Source organism: Haliaeetus albicilla, chromosome 9 (assembly GCF_947461875.1).
Source record: "Haliaeetus albicilla chromosome 9, bHalAlb1.1, whole genome shotgun sequence".
Classification (NCBI taxonomy): domain Eukaryota; kingdom Metazoa; phylum Chordata; class Aves; order Accipitriformes; family Accipitridae; genus Haliaeetus; species Haliaeetus albicilla.
Genome location: NC_091491.1, coordinates 22,809,800 through 22,834,382, shown reverse-complemented (window position 1 = coordinate 22,834,382; position 24,583 = coordinate 22,809,800).

Below are 24,583 nucleotides of genomic sequence, written 5' to 3'. Positions count from 1 at the left end.
CTTCTTCTGTTGAGACATCTATGCTCGCATCTGTCATATGCTGTCATATCTTCATTGTCTCCTTCTTCCATTGCTGTAAGATCCCTGCCGTTGTTTAACCCCAGCCAGCAACTAAGCACCACACAGCTGCTTGCTCACTCCCCCTCTGGTGGGATGGGGGAGACAATCGGAAGAGTAAAAGTGAGAAAAATTGTGGGCTGAGATAAAGACAGTTTAGTAGGTAAAGCAAAAACCATGCACGCAAGCAAAGCAGAACAAGGAATTAATTTCCTACTTCCCATCGGCAGGCAGGTGTTCAGCCATCTCCAGGAAAGCAGGGCTCCATCACACATAACGGTTACTTGGGAAGACAAATGCCATAACTCCAAATGTCCCCCTCCTCCTTCCCCCAGCTTTATATGCTGAGCATGACATCATATGGTCTGGAATATCCCTTGGGTCAGTTGGGTTCAGCTGTCCCAGCTGTGTCCCCTCCCAATTTCTTGTGCCCCCGCAGCCTGCTCACTGGTGGGGTGGGGTGAGAAGCAGAAAAGGCCTTGGCTCTGTGTGAGCACTGCTCAGCAATAATGACAACATCCCTGTGTTATCAACACTGTTTTCAGCACAAATCCAAAGCATAACCCCATACCAGCTACTATGAAGAAAATTAACTCTGTCCCAGCCAAAACCAGCACAATCCCCATCTCTGGTTTCCCTAACTTTCAAATTCCTCTCTCCAAATAATTTAAAGAAACCTGTACTTAAAATCTGTCCCTCAGCAATTTTGACTTAATCAGCCTGACCCCTCTGAACCATCAATTACCCTTGTTTTATCAAATCAGGTTCAGGCTTCCTGCCTTTATCTTAAGACATCTTAATTCTTTCTTTCTGCAGTATGTCTGTTTCTGTCTCCTAGATTGAGATTTATTAAAAGTATTTAGGCATTTTAAGATGAAAAAATGTGTCCGACTGAGTACTCAAAGACACCGACTACATAATTCCCACTGAGAGTATCAGTCATTCATTCTCCTCATCAGGAGGATCCACAGTCCAGCCTTACAGACTCTCTCCAGGCTCCCATCCTGGGTTTTCTCTTCTCTTCTTCTGTCAGGAGCCTAGTTTCTTCCCCTTTGTCCTAAGGTCAACGAAATTCAGTGCCATCCAGTCTGAGGAGAAAGTTTGCAGCAATTTGGAACACTGCTCCACCAAACAGTCTCTTTGTCCCATTTCCAACACAATTTTTCAGGGTTTTCCAACTAACCATTGCACAACCGAAGAGGTATAAATTATGAGCAGATTATAAAGCCAGAGAGACTGCTACAGACCAACAATGGCAATTCCAACAAAGAGCTAGATCTAAGTGGGGGAGCCTCCCATTTTATGCGTTTTTCCTCTGGCTTTGAAAATCTTTTTGTGTTACTCTGGAATGAAGCCAAGTGTGCAAAAGCTTTTGGCAAAAATGGAACTTTGGCAAAATGTTTGTGTTTGGCTCAAGAAACTCAGGTTTTCCATCTTTTACTCTCATCTTCCAGGAAGTCTAATCTAGAGTTTAGAAATAATCCTGTCAAAACTTCATCAAAGTCAGTATTTGTCTCCAAAATGTTCCAGTTTTCGCATAATGTCAGTTGGAACAGAAAATATTTTGTTGAAAAAGTTCTGACTAGTTCCATAAATGTCATTACATTCATTAAGTACCTATGTAACAGTAGCTGAATTAGCTATCTGTTTACACACATCAAATCATCTGAAATATTATGAAGTCAAACAGGGCTCAAGGGTTGGTTAAGTAACAGTGTCATAAATTTTAGTAACCCTTGATCTTAACTTGACGCTCATTATAACACGTCTGTGAAAAAAACTAACTGAAATATCAGGAAATGGTCAGAACGCAAATGAAAACATTAGCAAAAAATTGAAAACATTTTAATTAAGTTAGAATATTTCATTAGTGTGACTGGCGAATTAAATTGCTATCTAAGTCCTGATACACTTTTTTATTTGAAACCATAACATGACTGTTTATCAAATGAATTCATTTTCTGTTGGTAGTAATATTAGCTTTTAAGTAACACATAAGGCCCTAAAAACAGTTTAATACAAGGCTGCAGGCATCGTCATTCCTAATCCTCTAACATTATTGTAATCAGGAACAGTTTCAATGAATATAATTATACTGTATTCATGGTAAAATATATATAAATGAAATTAAAATTGGACCCTTTTGAGGTTTTTTTACTTTATCTGATTTTTCTGCTACCTCATGTAAAAGTAGTCAAGTCTTCTGAATCTTAGTCAGGCCATGTGAAGAAATAATGGATGTTTCCCAGACAGTTACAATTGTATTCATATGTAATTTCTTCTATAGTTTCTCTCTGTTTTGTGTGTGTGTGCCTGCGCATTTATTCCATCTGTCAGATCCTGTCTCCCCATCTAACTGAAGGCCTACAGACTTTGGTTGATATTTCTCTTCTGTATAACCGGGATGCCATATGATGGTGTTATGGAAAATGCATAGAAATAAGATGGCCTGAAGAAATTGGAAGGAGTTGGCAGGAACTTCTTACTCCAAACTCAGTGTATGTCTTTGCTTTCCATGCTTTTGAAACTAGTATCCTGTGAAGTACAATTGTATTTTGAAAGCTATATTGCAGTAATGTTTATCTATGCAGCATACACTACCAGAGAATCACTTCATATGTAGAGCTGTTCTTTCAAATTTGCCAAGCACATTTTTCATTTCTTAGACATCTTTTAAAATGCTGGTTTCTAAAACTACTCACTATGCTGAAAAATCTTGTATATAAGGGTAATAGATGCCATTTTCTAATGGACTGCAATTCTCTTGCTCTCTCAAGGGCCATGCTGTTAGAATATTATTGAAGCCAAAGGAGAGAACCTTTATTTGACTAGCAGAGAAGACCACTGATGTTTAGTACTCTTTGTCTGGAAGGACTTCCAAAAGGCAGACAGTCCTTCCAAACAGCCACCAGAAATATTGCCTGTTCAAAACGTAAGCCAAAATCAGACTGCTCGGGTATATGGTGAGAGGAGCAGTATCAGAAATAGAAGGCAAATAAAGAGGCTATTGAAAATTTATTCACACAGAGATGCTAGAAGAGTTGTTGCTCAATAACTGAAAAAATAGTTTTAAAATCGGTTACCTTAAATGGCATACAACTTTATGTCTTATCTAGAATTAAAGCTGGTTTAATTTGATTTAGCTTACTTTGCTTCCAAAGCAACATTAAACTACTTATGTTCACTTAAAATGTGAATAAAATTGTTTATGTGCAGAGAAGTCTAATGCATTTTAACTAATTCACTGCAAAATTTAGTTTAGAGTTAGATAATCTATTATTTGCTTCCTACATGGAAGAGATTCTGATCTCAGAGAGATTCAGGTTGGGATAATTCCATTTTGTTGCTACTAGAAAGGACCTCAGGATGAGTTAGACGTGTACAAATGAAAGCAGCTAGTATGAGGGATCCAGTGAAAAGAGTCATTATGTTTCCCGTCCAACCAGCCAGGAAGCAGCCCATCACCGGAAGAGTGCATGTTAATTTAGGTAGTTGAAATTATATCTTGACAGAACAGTCCAGGAGAGCTCTTCTAGAGAAGGACTCTACAAGCACATATAAGCAGGCCTGTTCTACTCAGACCTATATTTCACCTCACTGGGAGAAACATAATGAGTTAAGTGTCCACTAGTGATGAGGATCTAGAACATGTCAGCATGGAAAAGACTGGACAAGGAGGTGACAGTCAGGAGGAGAGCTGAAAAGGCTTCTGATTATTACACAGTTCTGATACAGAATTTCTGATGAGAGAACCCTTTTATTTAGACAGGAAAAAACCTGCCAGTGTAACTGTGCTATGGAGTCCTTGAGGGGAATGCTCTGGTATATATTGCTGCTGTCAGGGGTCATATGAGAAGCTTTTGAGTGGAAGTTATCTCATTGTGTTTGGGAAGACCAGGCCCTAATTACAAAGCTACTCCACTGAAAAATCACTGAATGATAGGAGGGTTTTGGTTGGAAGGGATCCCTCAAGGTCATCTTGTCCAACCACCCTGCTCAAGCAGGGCCACCAAGAGCCGGTGGCACAGGCCCATGTCCAGACAGCTTTTGAGTATCTCCAAGGATGGAGACTTCACAGCCTCTATGGGGAACCTATGCCAGTCACCCTCGGTCACCATCACAGTAAAAAAGAGGTTCCAGGTGGAACCTCCTGTGTTTCAGTTTTCACCCATTGCTTATCACCCTGTCACTGGGCACCATCTTCTTTACACCCTCCCTTCGGATACTTGTATGCTTTGTTAAGATCCCCCCAACCCTTTTCTTCTCTAGGCTAAACAGTCCCAGTTCTCTCAGCCTTTCCTCATAGGAGAGACGCTCCAGTCCCTTAATCATCTTTGTGGCCCCTCATTAAACTCTCTCCAGTATGTCCATTTCTCTCCTGTACTAGGGCGACTAGAATGGAAATAGTACTCCAGGTATGGCCTCACCAGTGCTGAGTAGGGGGGAAGGATTATCCCCCTCAACCTGCTGGCAACATTCTCCTAATGCAGCCCAGGATACAATTAGCCTTCTTTACTGCAAGGCAAATTGCTGTCTCATGGTCAACTTGCTGTTCACCATGACGCCTGGGTCCTTTTCTGCAAAGCTGCTTTCCAATCAGGTGGCCCCCATCAATACTGGTTCTTGGGGATGTTCCTCTGCAGGTGCAAAGCTTGGCACTTCCCCTTGTTGAACTTCATGAGGTTCCAGAGGTCAGCCCATTTCTTCAGCTTATTGAGGTCTCTCTGGATGGCAGCATGACCTTCTGGTGTATCAGCCTAGCCTCCCAGTTTTGTGTCCTCAGCACACTTTCTGAGGGTACACTCTGCCCCAAAACCTGGATCATTTTGTACTTCTCCCTTTGTACAAACTTAAACATTTATACTATTTTCAGAACTTTTTCAAACCATAACTGAAAGTTTGAGGTCCAAAGTTTAGTTTAGAAAGTCACTTTAGGCTGTGGAAACCAGTATCTGATATGTGGGTAAAGGAAAGATATAAAACAGGTGCTAGAGAACTTGCACTTGCAATAATTTTTAACAGTACATGTACACCTTTATAAATACTGAAAAAAAAATCAAGTAACTTTTATATCACTGCTAAATACTGGCTCAACTACTTAATTATAAGTACTCAAGGTTGACAGTTTCAGCTTGGATGTTTATCTGAAATAGATGATTTAATCTCTTGGTTATGCAAAATAGGCTCAGGTTATACAAAATAGGTGCAAAGATTTCAGAAGAACATTTTCTTTAATTAGCATTTTGATTTTTGTACGTCAGTTCCAGCTCAGGAGAGAAAAAAAGCAAGTGAAACAATTTAAAATAAATGTAAGAGATTTGTTTCGCATCGCAAAATTTCTGTTTGGGTTTCAGTTTTGGTGAAACACTGGACTGACTAATTTTCATTGCTTAGGCATACACACACTGTATACGTAAATATATCAAACCTCACATGTAAACACAGTGTGTCTGCCAGTACATAGATCTTAACAGACCTGTTGAGTCTTAAGCACTGTGCATAAAACCTGAGGCACCTTGCCTGACTTTCCCCTGCTTCTAATGCCTTCAACTCACACTGCTGGGAAGACATTACCTTCCTCCTGCTCCAAGACCATGCATGCTGGGCACAGCTCCTCACATCAGCTATGGAGAGCTGGCTCTTTGGCTGCAGCCATCTGCCAAACTCGTTGTGACACTGGGAATCTCATGTGCAGCGTTAAAAAGGTGCATAGAGGTGGTTAGAGATCTGTGCCACCAACACCACATCTCCTGTCCCCAAGACAATACACCAATAGCCCCCAAGAACTCTACAGAATCTAACTTCATAGAGAAATAATGATTAGCTAGTACAATTGAAAAAACTTTCTGAAATATAATATATCCCTCCGTCCCTCCATCAGCCTAAACTAATCATGTGCTATTGTGATTTAAATCTAACTGGAACTAGTGTTCACAACATTTTGTAGAACACAGTCTAAGGTTGATTTAAATGATGTCATGGTGAAAACAGAGAAGAGACCAACCAAGATCTTCAGAAATCTAGCACAGGTAAAAGACAATGTTTGCTTTTTTCATCATTGTTGATATTGTTTCTATGCCAACAGCTTCCTTCTGTATTAGGGATATGATATTCTGTGTTGTGTGATTAGTCATTAAGCATGTTTGTTGGGGGACAATTATGTGGAGGCCTTAATATCAGTGGAGCTCGAGTAGATGTAGGGCTTGGCTCAGTCCAGGTTTAGGTCTTTTCTTTGGGTCTGTTGGAGTGTGAAGTGTAACTAAATAAAAATTATAACTTTTACTTTCCCTATTCACTTCATTTTGCAGAAGCTTAAGTGAAACTAGGTGAATCAGGCCCTTTGTGTAATGTATAATTTGCATGATCTCCAGTGAAGGATATTTTCATGTAGGAACTTAAATCAGCTAAAAACTTATTAATGTAATTCCTGTTGAGACATGGTAGAAGTCCAATTGCCCACCTGAAAAAACATATCATTTTATGATTTCTACAGTGTTTCTGTACTGCAGGAGGTTTTTCTATTAGTGAAAGCGCAGATACGTCTGAGTATATATATAAACAGGAAATAAGCTATCCCACCCTTTTCAAAAGAACTAATCAAGTACTACAAGGAAAATAAATGTAAATAAAATATTGATTAAGAACTAAAAGCATTTTAATTATATTACTTTCAGAAATAATTTAATTTAACCTAAACAGACAACTGGGAGCAGATACTTTGCCTTAGCATTTTTCAAATTGCTAATTAAAATTTCCAGGAGGAAATTCAAATTTAGTGTCTGGATTTTAAAGATAAACAATGTTTGCTTCTTTTCATTATGAATTTATGAAGGTTTATGTAGTGGCAAAACGTAATATCGCATGTGCATTCTTTTAAAAATAATCAGATAACATGGATGCTCTATGTAATACACTGTGGGTATAAAGCAGTTTTTAATTAAGAAAACTTGAATATTGAAGTGTGATTCTGGTTACATCTGTCACGTGTTTTCATATAGATTTATATCTACATTATGTATGGCATTGTTTGGAGATAACTTTTTTTGGTGAGATAAAAGCAATTATGGTGACGGAGCACTCTTTGTGTACCCACTGCCACTGAATGGCAATTTCACTATTTATTGGAAAAGAGATGAATCCGGTTCTTTATTCTCTGCCATAAAGACTTGATCCAAAACCCAGTGAAGTAAATGGAAATTACTCATCACTCTATAATTTTGTATAGTGCTTGGCTTTCAATGCTGTTCCCTACTTTACACCGTATTATCTATCAGACTTCTGATTACTTCCATATACACTACCAAATGGAATGGGACTACACTAATAAAGATGAACAACATTTCAAAGATTTCTCTGAAGAAACTTTCACAACTATAAATTCTCTACAGATTCTTTATGCAATTGAATTAAACTCTTTCACCATCCGTGGATGCAGAGGGGAAGAAAAGTGCCAAAATAAAGCAGAAAGGATGCTATTGAGCCACCTGTCCAAACACTTAAGACAAAATAGGAGAACAATGAACAGACCTTCACTGATATCCCTTAACCCTAGATTTAGGATCAGTGGCAGATTCCTCTTTATGCCAAGACACAGGGCTAGAACATATGATGGGGTGATAAGAAGATGCAGAACCACCCTGAAGAAAACCATGACACAGAGGACTCGTGTCCCCTTAGCCAGTGCTTCCTCTCTTCAGCTGTTATGAGTGGGAAGGTCATACAGCATGTGACATCATACAATTTATATGTATTTTGAAACTGTTTCCCTAAAAATTGTGCAATCCATGTCTATGCTGCAAGTGTCAGTTTGCCTGACCAGTCTTCCTGGACAATTCTGAAGCAGTTTCAAGCAACTTTTCAACGAACTTGACAAGTAGGTTGGGGGGACTCAGAATATGAAATTCAGAAAAAATAGAAAGAAACCCTGTTAGAGCCCCTAATAACCTGCAGCACAATTTCACGATTTGCTAGATACTAGATACAAAGCACATCAGTGCTGTGACTCCTGCATCCTGTGAAAAATTTGGTCTGGGCTCACTTTCCTAGACACCAGAAACACACATCTGAGGAAACCAGGCTTCACTACTGTGTTGCTTATGCAACCCATACAATCCTCCACACATGGTAATTCTGCAAGAGTAAGTTTTAAAAACAAACCCCTTTTTCTCTGTGTAGGCACAAAAGATGCAAATTTGGTGGGTCAGAATCTGAAGGCTATCGCCTCAACTGCCCTTTCTACAACTTAATGCTTCCTTTGCACTTTGAAGTGGCTATATTTAAGCTCCTCCCTGTACATAGAGAGTGATCTCAGGATGAAAGGTAACATGAAACTAAAGACTGCAATGGGAATCATAATGCCTGAAAGAACAAGGGAAGTAGGAGAGATGCACTAATATTCATCATTAATCATTCCAGCTGGTTACACCTTCATGAAAAATGTGTGCTTGTGTATTTACACAAATGCACAAGTGTGCAAAGACTCTGGAGACAGGGACAGTGCACTGTCTGTTGTGTACATTGGGTGCATGTGAGGCTACAATGCAAGTAAATGAGAATGAGGTTGAAACATGATGTGTAAGCTAAAGGGAGTGTTTGAACTGCTGGATGTTCAGTGATGTATGGAGAGTCAGAGCTGACATTTACAAATGCAAGTTATATATTCTGTTTTCATTCCTTGACCCTGTCTCTAAAGCAATCCTTTCACCATCCAGCAAAGAGGAAGAAGAGGCGGAATGCTGATAGGTAAACTGCGCTAGCCTTTTGTTGATGGGCCCGTCTACACTTTTAACCTTTGCCTGCCTCCCTTCATCCAAGCTTTACGTGTACAAAGCCTGGACAGATAATAATATATAAGATATTGCTCATACTTCATTATGTGGAGTTTTATTAAGAAAAGTTTTATTCCTGTAAGTCATATCCATTAATGCAAAGTGAATATTGCTGTAAACCGACCTTAGCCCAATTCAGTATCTTGTTTTCCATTAAAATCAAAGGCAGTTGGGCACTTAAATATTTCTCTTGATCTGGACAACAGTGCAACGGTTTCCACTCTAATATTACAATTATTTATTTTGAGAAAACTTCAGTTTCTCAACTGTAAGAACAGGATAATAGTGCTCCATTAGGTGTGAGGATGAATAAATCTGAAATTGTGAGATGTTTAGATCCTACAGTTAATCAGGCCACATGAGTAGGTTAGACAGATGGTGATTACCATAACTGAAGACCATAGTACTTCAAGGAGTTCTAAGTAGTAAATGATACATTGTGGTTCCCACTGTGTCCTTTGAACCTGATCAACTATAGCATGAAGAACCTTTGGAGGGGCTTGAAACATATATTCCTTACTCAAACAAATGAACTTCAAAAATGAGTATCATACACTTGGGGACAATCTACAGCTAACACAGTCATACAGTTGATTTTTGATGTGTCTGAATGGAAAATAAAAGTGATCTAAATATTGGTATATTTTACTCTAAAGCAAGTGTGTTTAGGATCAAAAATGTGCCTCTACGGGATAACAAAATAAAAACCCCACAGTGTTATCAATCAGTGTGCAAAGTTCATGGAACATCATAATTTATAAAAAACACTGTTGTTTATTAGACTACTCCATTTGTGTTTGTAATTTTGAATAAACTTCATTTCTTATTTAGTTGCTGAATCTGTCCCTCCATTAACAGAGGTTGATGAATATGTATGTTTGCAATTTCCTTTGAAATCTGCACAGAAAGCAGGAGTGAACCCTAAATTCAAATAAATCATTGCAAAGGCTCAGTGGCTGACAAGTATGTCTTGCCTGAACATGCCTGGTTGCTTGCACATGTGTCTACTCATTCATGTGGCTGACATAGTATCATCTTAACAGCACAATAAAGACAGCCTTTAAACTGTGACCCAGATGTGGACTTTCCACAGAGGCATTTCATTACATAAACTCCTTTTTAAGGTGAAGAGAGCATGGCTGCCAAAAGAAAAAGGAGGAAAAAATTGTGGATGACATCAGTGGGGGAATATATACCCCATATTCCCTGAGATTTTTCATAAGATTTTAGTTCTTTGCTGTGAGTTGGATGAATCCTACCAAGAAAGTTTTCATCAGCATAGACTTTCTTGTTAAAACCATTTTCCTCCACCATTTCTACTGTTTGGCTGTTTTCTCTCTAAAAGTAGCTTAATGGTTGATTCAGCTGTGTCAAAGCAGCAAAAGCTAATCAAGACTCATGAGAGAGAATATAATAAGCACTTAGGTGAGGCAGTTTTTTATCCAAACATTGCCTTATTTTCCTTTTTCTGAGCTACATGTGCTTTTTGTTTTCTCTACTTTCTCTCTCAACAGCTTTGTCTCCCTCTCAGCTTGGCCATACTGCTGAAGTGACTTAAGCATAGGAAGTGACATTACTATCACATCCAGTAGGCACTTACCCCACCAGGCATTTTCATTCACAATTCAGAGCCAAGGAGGTAAGTTACACCTCTCTTAAAGCATTCAGCCTTCAAATTCTTTTAACTGTGACTGGGAGAAGTACAATTGCCAAGTGTATGCCTGGAAATACCAATAGCAGTATTTCGCAGTCCTCCTGTAGGTGAGCAATTCTTGAGAAAATTCTCATGTTTCCTGCCTCACAGGTATGGTGATAGGTAGGCACCCACAAACAAGTTATTTGCATACTTCTTACACTGAATAGAGGTTATTTTTCCCTCAGAACAATGTAGGAATATGAATCTATATATTCATTAATTATGTCACGCAGTGACTGAGCTGATTAGATTAAATATAGAGAAAATATTAATCATGCTTTCCTTATTAGTGTGAGATAACGCTTGCCTTTCTTCACATAGCCCTTCAGAGTGAAAGGGAGAGAAGAGATGACTGTATGGTGTCATGGGATTGTCTGTGAGCTGGAACGATACTGGGTTGAGGGAGTGGTTGTGGGACAGTCACTGGGAATGTGTGATGGTAAATATTTAGGTTACCATGCTATTGCAGTGTCTGCAGAATCCTGAGGATGGGATCTATGTAGAGATGACCTTGAATTTAACTAAAATTACATTGGTTGAAAGAGACATGGTAAGATGGGCAGGGAGGATACAGATGCCTGAAGCAATAATTGCTGAAAGCTTTGGGGACCAGAAAGATGCTGAAGATGTTGGGGCTGAAGGGTGCAGTGGATTCAAGGATGATACCAGGGTGTGATACTATGGTGTGGTAATAAGGGGAACTACCAGCATGATATTGGCATTGATGGTGCTGGAACAATACTGGGGAGACTAATGGGGAGGGAAAGCTGGCAGTTCCTGGGCAGATGGGATTACAGGGATGTGAAAGCTGGTGTAACCCAGCATGCCTGCTGGTCTCTCTCTCACAGAATAGCGGTGATGATGACATTATCTCTGGGTCAGACAAAATGAGTGAAAGGAACACAGCCCCTGCATTCATGCTGAAGTTGTCACCACTGTTCAGGGGAGACAGGAAGAAAACTGGACCAAATCTGATGCTCCTCCCAGTAAAGAAGTTTCAGAAGGTGGGATGGAATGGAGATGACCAGTCTGGAGCCACAAATTATCTGAAATGTGTTGTCATATTTATCGCAATGCTGCAGTATTCACAGTAACATGCCCTGGAAAGTATATATCCTAAGGTGTCTATCCTGCAGTGCCGTGGGTATGTGAGTAATACCTACTAGTAGGTCTTAGTAGGTTAGTAGGTAGATTAGTAGGCTATTTAGTAAATGAGTAGGTAGACATTACCTATTAGTAGATAATTATGCTAGTTAATAATAATGCATAATTGTGGTTAGTTATTAAAAACCAGACAGATATTTTCTAATTGCTTAATGTAACAGAAACTATCTTATGCATATTTCTTAAAAAGATGTCAAACTCAAATACCAGAAGTCACAAAGAAATGCTCATGAACTACCAGAGGAGCAGAACAATGTTTGCAAAAATTTATAAGGAGCCTACTTTCAAACAGTATGTGGACCATAGAAAGCTGGAGTTTATTCAGACACTACTTCCGAATACAAAACCCACTGATATTCAGTGACTAAATTATTCATGAAAAATTATTCACCTAATCCTTGTGGAATGGATGTGGTAGTTGCTTTGCCATTTCAACTCTTTGTGTTCTCCCTTCTGCTGGTGAATTTCAGAGTGCACTGTGGCATATTTTGAGATATTAATCACCTTCATGCAGCAGTTAGTTATCTGATTTTCCACTGGTGGAGGTATAGGGGTGAGGGAGAAAGGAATTTCTCAAGCGAGAAGGCTATCTGGACTAGCAAAGTCAAACTCATGACTGCCAGTGCCCTTTTGTTCTATACAACTGTGCTGTACTACTGCAGCAACTACGAACCCTTCCAAATGTTTCTGTGGTTGTTCATTTTTCCTGCGTCTTCCTCAAGTTGGAAGATTCATAGAATCATAGAATCATTTAGGTTGGGAAAGACCTTCAAGATCATCAAGTCCAACCATCAACCATGCCCACTAAACCATGTCATGAAGTACCTTGTCTACGCACGTTTTGAATACCTCCAGGGATGGTGACTCAACCACTTCCCTGGGCAGCCTGTTCCAATGTCTGACAACCCTCTCAGTGAAGAAATTTTTCCTAATATCCAACCTAATCCTGTCCTGCCACAACTTGAGGCCATTTCCTCTCGTCCTATCTCCAGCCACCTGACAGAAGAGACCAGCACCCACCTCACTACAACCCCCTTTCAGGTAGTTGTAGAGAGCAATAAGGTCTCCCCTCAGCCTCCTCTTCTCCAGACTAAACAACCCCAGCTCCCTCAGCCGCTCCTCATAAGACTTGTGCTCCAGGCCCCTCACCAGCTTGGTTGCCCTCCTCTGGACACGCTCCAGCACCTCCATGTCTTTCTTGTAGTGAGGGGCCCAAAACTGAACACAGTACTTGAGGTGCGGCCTCACCAGTGCCAAGTACAGGAGAACAATCACCTCCCTGCTCCTGCTGGCCACACTATTTCTGATACAGGCCAGGATGCCATTGGCCTTCTTGGCCACGTGGGCACACTGCTGGCTCATATTCAGCTGGCTGTCAACCAGCCAAGCAGAAGAACTCCCTGTATGAGAGATAAAGAGGGTAAAATATGATCTCCAAATGTACGAAGGCTGAACTAGGGCCTTCATTACTGAGACCTGCTCAGGAGGAATGTGAATCGCATTTTGTAGCTGTATAGCTTGCTTATGATCTTAGTACCTGACATTTTGTTTCACTTTGCTTTTTGGGGGATTTTTTTGTGTAAAACATGTGCTCCACTTCTCTTATTTTAAATGTGGATGAAAGGCTTGCCTAAAGTCTTTATTTTTCTTCTATATGGATTTAAAAGAATGTCCTTCTTTCTTTTTTCTTTCTGTTTTTGGCTTTTGATTGGACTGTTTATCACCCTACAATGTGCACAGTTGTCATTACATTTTGTCATTACATTTTCTCTATGCTCTTATCACTGTATTCTATTGACAATTGTCAGCAAAATGAATAAGATAAGAAGAAGAAATTGATTTGAAAAATAGCAGAGAAGATAGGTACAGTATTTATGAAATGAAGGGAGTATATCAGGTAGATCTAGTAATATAAAAACTTGCATAAGAATCACTTTCTGAACATTCAGACCCATGTCCTCTGTTGGATGGGGGTCACTGAAGCAATTTTAGCTGTCACATTTCACACTAGAGTATTATAATGGACATGAATTCCCCTCTTATGCCTGAATTGTGAAACAATATAATTATATTCTACAGGCATTAATTGTAATTAGCATTTGTGTTACTAAAATTTTTCATTTGCCAAAAACTTTTGATGTATTTTAATTAGTCTTTATCTTCTATATTTACTAACAGTTCTTACAATCCAAGCTATTCAAATCACTTTGCAAAGTTTATTTTAGACCACTGGAGACCATCAAATTAATTTTGTCTTTTTTTTCCTGTTCCTATGATGTTACTATGACTTCATAATCTAATTATGAGTCCCCCAAATATGAGCCTTGTTCTTTATCCATAACAATGAAAGATCAACTACAGTGCTACTTTACGTACATTGTAGTTAGGATATTAGTAGCCCTGCTGCTCTTAATACATAAGTAATTCTTAATGTGAAACTCTGAAATCCTGGCTAGACAAGAAAAACAAGTCAGACGTCCAGATAAGAGTCTGATTCAAAGTCTGTGGAAGACCACAGAAAAACTTTCAGGGATTTCAGATGGTTCAGAACTCAGTCTCAGAGTCCTGTCAGAGAAGAGTGGGAGATACTAACTGATGGTTTTGTGTGTGACCAATAGAAAAGGTTAGATGTAGAGAAAATCATTAAACTTTTCTTTTCTTCTTTTTTTAAACTTAAATTCACATTAAATTTCCATTGATTGTTGTTCTCATTATAATTCTGAAATTATCATAAGCATTACAGAAAGCAAAATATGTCCCATCTTTTTCTGGTTAGAGTCCATCATAAAAGGATAGTAATTCAGTGACATGCTTTGCTCTAGTGTAGATAAAAAAATTACTCTGAGGAATGTTCAGAAGAAAAAACACTAATCCAGAAAAAATAATCATGGGCAGGATCATAATGAGGAAAGGGTACAAAACTACTGAGCATCCTAATGAAACTATTGCAGAAAGTATTTTACTACAGGGTTTTTTTCAGTGATTTGGCAAAGTTAGTCTCAGCAGTTCAGAGGTAGGCATGTTCAGTCAGTCATTAGAGAAATGGATCATAGTACAATTCTTTTATTTGTTGTTACTGTTTAAACTTTTCTGAGCCACCTTGAGAGGCTAGTCTCCTACTCCCAAGATCTGGTATGCATTCCTGGGACTAACACTTTAGATATAACCAGAGTTACCATCTATCCTTGTAGCATAATGAGGTGTGGCAACCAGTAATTCGGTATGTTTTCCTCCAGTATTACTCTTTCAATGAAAAAAATATAAGTTATGAATTGTTAAAGCCACAACATCAGATTGTCATTTGACTTGACTAGAAGAGTCGTTTGGCTGGGGTGAAAGACAGATAGCACAGCAGCAAATGAATTACGGAAAAAACAAAGAAAGAATAACAAAATGCAGTTTTGCTCTACTCAACTTGCTATTTGCACTGTACTTCTACCTCTTGGATTTCTGCTGCATAATGAACTAAACTTATGGGGAAAAAACATGGTTTTTATGAAGTATCTGCAGAAAAGAATAACTGGATTACTCTATCACCTTAAGTGACAAGTTAAATATATCCTTATGCTACAGGCTAATTAAGATCACAGAAAAATATTTCCCCTACCTTTAGACAGGCTAAGTGAAATATCATCCTTTTTACAGGAGGCATACGCTTAAGTCTAACATTAAAATAGATTCTTGGTATGGATAAGGCCACATGTGGCCCTTTTTTTTTTTAGTATTTGTAGGAAACAGGCTTGATTCCAATGGGAACTACAAAACAAAATTAATCAAAAAATTACTTTAGTGTTTGATGGAGTATATATGACCAAATTAAACAAAATGTCTTGGTATCCAGGAATGCATATGAGTAACTAATGTGGTCACTTTGGGATGTACAAGCCACCTCATTGTTCACAACCACCCTGACATTCCTGTATCTGCTCTATCATGTAGATGCTGCTTTTCTTGGAGTCAACAAGTTTTGCTAGTGTAAGATCATTGCTAGAATTACATTTTCTCTGTGTGTTATATCAATGCAAATCATACCAAGGAAGCCCATACGTATTATTAATGTTTTCTACAATATGTTAGTGGTTAATATTTTTTAATTCATTGTAATCAGGTAATCTTCCTAAGTTCTGTATGTTGCTGTTGTGGAACATGAAGCATGAACATCTACTTTTTGATGAAGAAAGTATCCTGGCACAAAGAATGCCACTTCAAGGCTGGATGATTTTCTTGACAGAGGGGGCTGACATTAATTAACAGTGAGTGTCAATTGCTGAAATGAAGGCTCTAGAAACCATTTAGCGTATTTCAGACCCAGCTACTATCTATCTGAATAATCATTCAAAGAGTTGCCTTGTGGGTAAAAAAAAAATCTAACTTGCATCTCTGACATAAAACCACACAAAAGGACAAATTAAAATATTAAAAATATCATCATAACTTAGTGTAATTTGCAGAAATAGGGATGTTATGTTGTCTTGTGGGGCCCTGACTGCAGTATAATTGAAATTGGATTATTCTGCAATAGGACACTACAGCCTATTTGATAGTATTAATTAAATTAAAACCTCTGGTGCAAAGGGTAATTCTGAGTTCTTTCAATACATCTGAGGAGCTCAATAATCACCACTTCAACCCAGTCTGAAGAGTCTAACTGTGATGGTGGAACACAGATAGACTTTTGATACATTTCTATCTTCAGTGGGCCCAGACATTCACCCTGAAGTCCAGACTAGCTTGCACACAGATCCAGAGTTCTTGACTTGTCCATCCTGTTTAGAATGCAGAAACACAGAGCTCAGAAATCAAGCCATGAATGCTGGTTTGTGTAGAGCTTGTGGGCATTCTTGTGGAGATTCTGCTCACTGGGAACACTGGTGGAACCATCCAGAGCCTCAAAGAATACTCTGAAACTAGAGTGGCATTACAGAATTCAGTAATGGCTCTAATTTTTACAAGGATATTATATATGTGAAGACAGAGAATGGATATTAACAAGTTGCAATTATTAATCTCTCCAGCATGGTAAAGTGCATATGGGCTCATGACAAGAATATAAGAGGCCTGTTAACTGGAAAAGCTAAAGAAAGAAAACGCACACTCCAAATGTACAACTTGGATGGAAACTCCAGTTCACGAAGGATGACTATGCCCCACTACAGTGATATAGCCATGAAAAAGACATATGTGGTAGTATTTATCACAAAATATTAATGACTATGACATAACGACCCGGAGAATGGAAAGCATATGAGCCAGATTTGTTCAGTTCAACAGAGCGAGGTCTGAAAGGAGACACAGTGGATAAGTCTGCCTTGATGCTTTAATTCAGAATAGGAGTGTTCTTTAAAGAGAAGCTTCTGATTATCTCCACTTACCACTCTGTGGTTTACTCTTTGGGAGTACACAAACTGGATTCCTTTCAGATTAAACTAAACCAGGAGATGTGGTTCAGGAATGCACCAATGCACTCCAGTTACTAATGAGTATTCAGACCACAGGACTAGACTATACTTAGCACAAAGTCAAATGACCAAAATGCATAAGTGTGGGTGTTGGGTCTTTAGCACTGTTATCATGTGCATAGTACTGGCAAGAAAAGGCTTTTGAAGCTGTTAGAGCCATGTGGAGTTGGCTGCTAGCCCTTAAATAGTCTTGCTGGTTTTGGCCAAGAGTGCTGGGCTCAGGCCCCTTCTGAATTTTATATTAAACTGGTTACTTCAACTCTCACCTACAATATGCTAAACAGTCAAAATACATTTGACTTTCAAAAGAAAAAGAATGGAAAGCCAGACCAGAAAAAAGACATTATCTAATTGACTTAAATAAGTGAGCTGGAACTAAGACCATTAGGGATGGTTTAGCTCCAGGCAGTGGAGTCTAAACATTCTAACAAGTCCAGGTTTGTGACTGTGGGGCAGGGCTCTTTGTTGTTGTTGTCTTTTAGAGTAGCATGTTTCCAGATCTTTTTCCACAGTTAGCTGATTTTTCAACAACTTTGTTGTTCTGATTTTCCATTTGGGCTTCACAACTACTTTTTAATCAATTAGATTAATTAGAAAAATTAATGAACCTGAATTCTAATAACATTTAACCAAGCTGTATGAGTATAGTGCTCCCCAGACCTAAATGACTGTCTCATAGAAAGATCACAGTCCACTGAATATCATTTATTTATGGACTATAGAGAGTGGAAGCTTGTTAGCTTCGCTAACCGAGCACACCAAGCACGTATCAAAATCTCTTTTTAATAAACAAAACCAAAAAAGCCACCTGACTGTAGGCAGTCTATAACTATCACATAGACTAGAGTATTAGGCTTTAAAATATACTTAGAGATGGGTGTAATTTAAATGTTCCATGCTATCATGCAAGAGACATCCAATTACTGCTTCTTTCAAAATGTTAAATGAATGTCTGTTCAAGTTTTAGAAATATTGGGGAACATCTGAGTTATAGAACTTTGAATTCAAGTAAAATATATAATGTGGTATACACACAATAGTTAAAATGCTTATATGCATAGGTATACTTATAGTTGTGGGGAGTAAGAAAAAGAAAAACTGATAAATTCTGAAAGCACAGAACCAGATTACCCTCTGGCAGATTAAGTACACCTTCTCAGAAAAAAAGGTATCTGCAATCTTGTAAATTTTCAACACATTTAAATGCCTTCAGAATAAACATTTGATTAAAATCTTTTGAAGTCTATCTGGGATAGTTAGAAGCATTTTAAAATTATTTACAGATCACAGGAAAGAATTCAGTGCAGACATAACCAAATCACAGGACAGGGCTTACTCCTGAGCTCAGATTCCTGCACTCCTGTGCAATAGCTTCATTTGAAGGCCACAGTTTCCATAACAATGGTACCCCAAGAAGCCTAATTTACACATTGCCACTGTGACACATTGTGTTGTTCCTTGGAACACCAGGGTGCATTGTTCCTGTCACATTACATTTGTGATACAATTAAAGTCACTGGCTGAGTCTGACAGAGTTTTATATGATTGTCACACAGTAGATTGTGCACTGAATGATCTTAAAAAGTAATAAAAAAAAATAAAACCCCAAAGCTGGCCTGGGCGTGGAATAGGTATTAAAGATTGACTTTGTAGCTATTGTATGTATGTCTATATATATAAAGTAAATACACATGTATATGCATATGGTTTGTTCCAAAGAGTTTTTTTAAGTCTTCACCATTTACCACTCACGCTTACCCTCACAGTACACTTGCCTTAGAGCTCCTTAAAGACATAATTAAACCTTCACAGCCAAGTGTTATCTGACAGAATAAAGAAAGCGAATTATCATTAAATATCAGGTGAAGCTGTCAATCCCCTAGTAAAGTGACCTGGGGAAATACATGCCCAACAAAATTATGGGGGTCCACTGTTCAGAGCATTTAATGCCATACTGGCCACAATAGGATGTTTTCACACTGTCAAATTTTAAGCCTCTAATTTATATGATTTCATTAGGAGGAAAGCTCCCTATGCAGTTAGCATCCTCCAAGGAATGCATCAAAGCACCTATACAGAAGCCTATTTCTAAACAATGATTACACAGGGAATCAAAGTTCTGTATTTAGGCACTTCGGTTAAATGCCTTAAAGAAAACAGTATGAACATCCTCAATACCAGAAAATTAACAATTAAGAAAATCTCGTTTTGAATGACTTTTTAAGTCACCTTCTGAGGTGCAAAAAGTTTTTACCAAACTTTAATGTGTAAACCAGAGATGGTAAAAAATTTCACTGAGGCAGTATGATGCCAAGTTCAAGCAAAATATGGATTTAAGGAATAATACCTAATTAATAATAACTAATACCTAATTAATAATTATGGCAATGGCAAAGATAGCTTTGATCCAGCCAGATAGCTAGTACCTTTGACAAATACCAGAAACTACTTCAGTGCTTTATAGAACATGTGATTTAGATGGAGAAGTTGTTATCTGCCATATAGCAAACTCCTGAAATTTAATCCTAGCTCAACTGAAGCTGTGCAGAATTTGCCATTGATGTCAACAGGAGTGAAATTTTATTTCTAATGCATATGTGATAAAGAAATCTCTTTGGTTTTTTTCTGTGTGCAAAGTAAACTAAAGCAGAGATGTTGCCAGTTTTTACTTTGCACACATATTTCATGCCATTTGTATCATACTGTAGTCAGCTGAAAGAATATACACACGTTTTCACAGGGCACAAACAAAAAAAGGACACAAGTTACTAAGATTTTTAATTTTGGCATTACTAAGACTATTTAGAACATTTTTGTTGCTGCTTCTGTAATACAGGGATCAGTATATGAAGATATTCTACTATTATTGGATCTTAAAATAGCATCAATAGTTAATTTTTGATAATGAGAAAGTTAAGGTTTAAAAATGCTAACTGATGAATATGCTTAATTGATAATGAACACTTGATTAAAACCTTTTGAAGTCCAACATGAAACATTTAATTTATGCATTTTAAACCTATGAAGAGTAAATCTCTTCAAGGTAAAGATAATCAAAGATTGTTGATATAAGGTTGAGGATTTGAACAGAAGTTTTATAATGTTGATGCTGAACCAAGCTTGGAAGCATACTATAATTCCCTTTTCTGCATGAATACAGCACTTTATATCCATGTGTTTCTGCTGAAATTGATACCACAGTCATGCCCCCCCATGTGCTTTGTGAGAAATGACTTTTTATGTTTTACAGTGTTTTATATTGTTAGGACTGATCAACAACAGATCCATCCTAGAAGTTGGTTTGACTTGAAGACAACCGAAAGAAGTTGGTTGAACTAAGAACAGTGATGTGTGTGTATACATGTGTTGCATGTGTTCTTTAAATTCTCCTAGTAACACACACTGCCTGCTTGTCAAGAGTCATCTTTGCTTCCCCTAACCATCAATATGATGTAGAGAACCCTGCGTTACTGCTAAACCAAGCGTTTCATGCACACAGCAGAGTCTTATATAGATGGGCCAGTTAGAAGCAATAGATCTTCTGTACTCAAGAAGAAGTATTGGAAGGAATTCAAATGTTGGAAGCAATAGATCTTCTTGCACTCAAGCTGTACTTGAGCTAATAACTACAGACAGAGCTTAGTAGATTGGAGAGAGTGGTCAGAGAAAAGCAATCTGCTTCAGGAAAAAATATGTATGAATGAAGCATGTATGTATGAATATGTGAGTGCCTCTGCATTATATTCCCCAGCACTGCCCATTCTGAGTGAGACTACATAAAGCCCACCTGGATATGCACACTTGATATTCAGCCATTAAAATCAATGCTCAAATTTAGCTCCATTGGGAAATCATGGGTGATACAGGAATCTTATGAGAAACACTGAGTACAGTGAAGTTTAGCAACTGTAGCATGTTTTATGATGCTTCCATTTTTAGATATAATACTTGCCAAGCAATCCCAAGCCATTAAACTTGAGCTGTATATCAGATATTAAGCAATATGGAAAATAAGGTAAATAGCCCACCGGTTGGCAGTACTGCAGTTGTTGGAGGTAGCAGGTTGTAGGATCAGTTATTTGGCCTTTCCCTTTTTTTAAAAGTGGCAAAATATGCTGTCACTTTAGAAATGATGAATCGGCTGATCATAGCTGATCAAATACTAAGCATAATTAATCATACTTTCTATTACAATAGTATATTTCCAACACAGACCTTTGTTTTTAAAAGGATGCCAATCAATGTTATTCTTTCTGAAATTAGTTGCAAACAGCAAATGCTCTTACTATTCTTTTTTATGAATAAATAGATTTTGTTTGCAGGAACCAGAATTAAATGCCTATTTTCTAGAATGTAATAGGGCTTGTGCAGGGAAAGACTTTTAACAACTTGTGTTATTTTAATCTGTATGCAAATCCATATATCTAATGTGCTTGCTAGCCTTAGAAAAGAAGATAGACTTTACAGATATTTCAACCAATTAGTACAGATACAGGTCAAACATGTGAACCTGCAAGACACATGCAGGAAAAATCAGGATTACACGTATTGTAAGTCTTCTCCAAGTTAATGGCTTTGTTAGAGGGAGAGTGAGTTGAAACTGGGTTAGACATAAAACAGATCAACTCTACTAATCTAATTTAAAGGTTTTCAGAGGAAATAGAAAAACACTGATGGATTTGTTAGTAGGATACCAAATCTAAATCCCTTCTAATCCACCTGTTATCTTCAGCTCAGTCTTTAAAAATTATTCAGCTGACTTTGGGTGGTTTTGATCGCTTTGTCTTATCTTCAAAGTAGCTACATTTTTAGAAAATTCCTAAAGTTTGTTTCCACAATTAGACAAATTAGTGATGTTCCCTAAAGGGACTATCCACCGACCTATTGTTAAAACTTTCTATGTTTTAATAAAACTATATAAATTGGCATTTCTCCAACAGCTGACAATTCATAAGCTTGATAAGGAAAGGAGGCAAACAACTTTGCAAAGCTGTGTAGTGTAACATCCTGGTTTTGGCTGGGATAGAGTTAATTTTCTTTCTAGTAGCTGGTATAGTGTTATATTTTGGATTTAGTATGAGAAGAATGTTGTTTCAGTTGTTGCTAAGTAATGGTTATACCAAGTCAAGGATTTTTCAGCTTCTCATGCCCAGCCAGCGAGAAAGCTGGAGGGACACAAGAAGTTGGCACAGGACACAGCCAGGGCAGCTGACCCAAACTGGCCAAAGGGGTATTCCATACCATGGGACGTCATGCCCAGTTCTTGTGGTTTAAGCCCTACCGGTTGGGCGCCAAAAAGGACTGTCGTGGTTTAGGCCCAGCTGGTAACAAATCACGACGCAGCTGCTCACTCCCACGCCCCCCCCGGCCCCGGCCCCGGGGGATGAGGAGAAAACACAAAGGCAGGGTCGCGGGTGGAGATAAGGACTGGGAGGGATCACTCGCCACTTACGGTCACGGGCAAGAGGCAGGCTCAGCTTGGGGAAGAGACAAGATCGATTTAATGTGCTACCAGTCGAACCAGAACGAGGACCCTGGGAAGGGCACCCGACCCTTAGAACACCTTCCCCCCAGCCCTCCCTCCTTCCCGCCTCAGCTCCCCTCCCGGTTCTCTCCGCCTCCTCCCCCCGGCGGCGCAGGGCAACAGGGGACGGGGGCTGGGGTCAGCTCGCCGCCCCGGGTCTCTGCCGCTCCTTCCTCCTCGCTCCTCCCCTGCTCCACCGTGGGGTCCCCCCGTGTTCTCCCCGAGGCGCTACCACCGTCACCGATGGGCTCGGCCTGGGCCAGAGGCGGGTCCGGCCTGGAGCCGGGGGAGCTTCCAGCAGCTGCGAGCGGGAGCCGGCCCGGCCGACCCTCCCCCGCTAGCAAACAAAAAAACCCCACGCACCACACGAACCCATTACACCAGTATATAAACTGGGGGGAGTTGGCCAGGAGGGGAGCAGATCGCTGCTTGGGCGTTGGTCAGAGGGTGGTGAGCAATTGCATTGTGCATCACTTTTCTTAGGTTTTATTTCTCTCTCTTTTTGTTATATTCCTTTTCATTACAATTACTATTTTTGTTATTATATTTTAGTTTAGTTTATTTATTGAACTGTTCTTATCTCAACCCACAAGTTTTACTTTTTTGTCCAATTGCCCTCCCCATCCTACTGGGAGGGAGGAGGAATGAGGAAGCGGCTGCGTGGTGCTTAGTTGCTGGCTGGCGTTAAACCACGACAAGTAAAAAAGAAAAGAATTTTCCCTCCTCTTATTCCACAAAACTACCTTATACAAAGAATTTCAGTTTCCTTACCTGCTAGATAAGAATAATGACAGTGCAGATACATTCTAAAAGTGAGGTTCTTGGTAGCATGGGTTTACTGAAGGGCAAACTACTCTGTTACTGTTATAATGGCTGGTTTCTTTCCAAATATGTTTTTATGTGGAGGTAGTGAAGGCAATCAGGCTGTGCTGTTTGCAGTTTTCAGTTATGATTTACTGGGGTTTCCTGCAGATTAGTGCTCTCTTTTCTCCCTTGTTTGTTTCAGGGATACATAGGTGACTATTTTTGGGCTAGTCTAAAGGAAGCAACTAGCCTCACTTTCATGAAGACTGAAGCACTGATGTGTGTGAGATTTCAAGACACGACAGCGCAGGAGGATAGGAGATCTTCTCTAGTACTTAAGACCATACTCAGAAGCCCAAAGTCAATAATAGCCTTGCTCTGCCCATGCCACACCAAAGTCAATACTCAGGCCTGCCCTGAAACGTTTTCTCAAACCAAACCACTTAGACCATATATAGTTTGGCTTACCTCTTGCCAGCCTGTTCACATTTTAAGGACTTATTAAACTGTAAATTATATAAGCAATGTTTTCTGGTTCCCTACTTTAAGGAATAGTTTTCTAAAGCAAAGTTAGTATCTCCATTTGCAAGGGATGAGGTCAGCTGGTACAGTACAAAGGACTGTGCTTTCAAGAGCACTTTAGTTCCATTAAGTGAGATACAGTAATAGACTAGGAACAGCTTATGAATGATTTTCCAATTGCACTCTTCTCACTGTCACATTTTGTCTGTCAAACCTGTGATTCTCAGAAGAGGTCTTTACTGACAAGAATCAAGTCCCACTGCAAATGACAACTGCATTTTCTCAATTTTATTAGTGACTCCAGCCAGCTAGCAAAACTGGCCACTTTGTAGTTTGTCATCGTCTTGGAAACTAATTTAATACTGCCCTATGAAATGACCCCTTACTAGAATGTACTGTATAACTGGCATGGCACGTGGATTTTCCATCCCAGATACAGCAGAGATCATATAATCATAGAGGAAATAGTGACAGTACTGTCATGTCAGTCATGGAGGAGGTTATTTTAACTCACACCAAAAATGCTTTG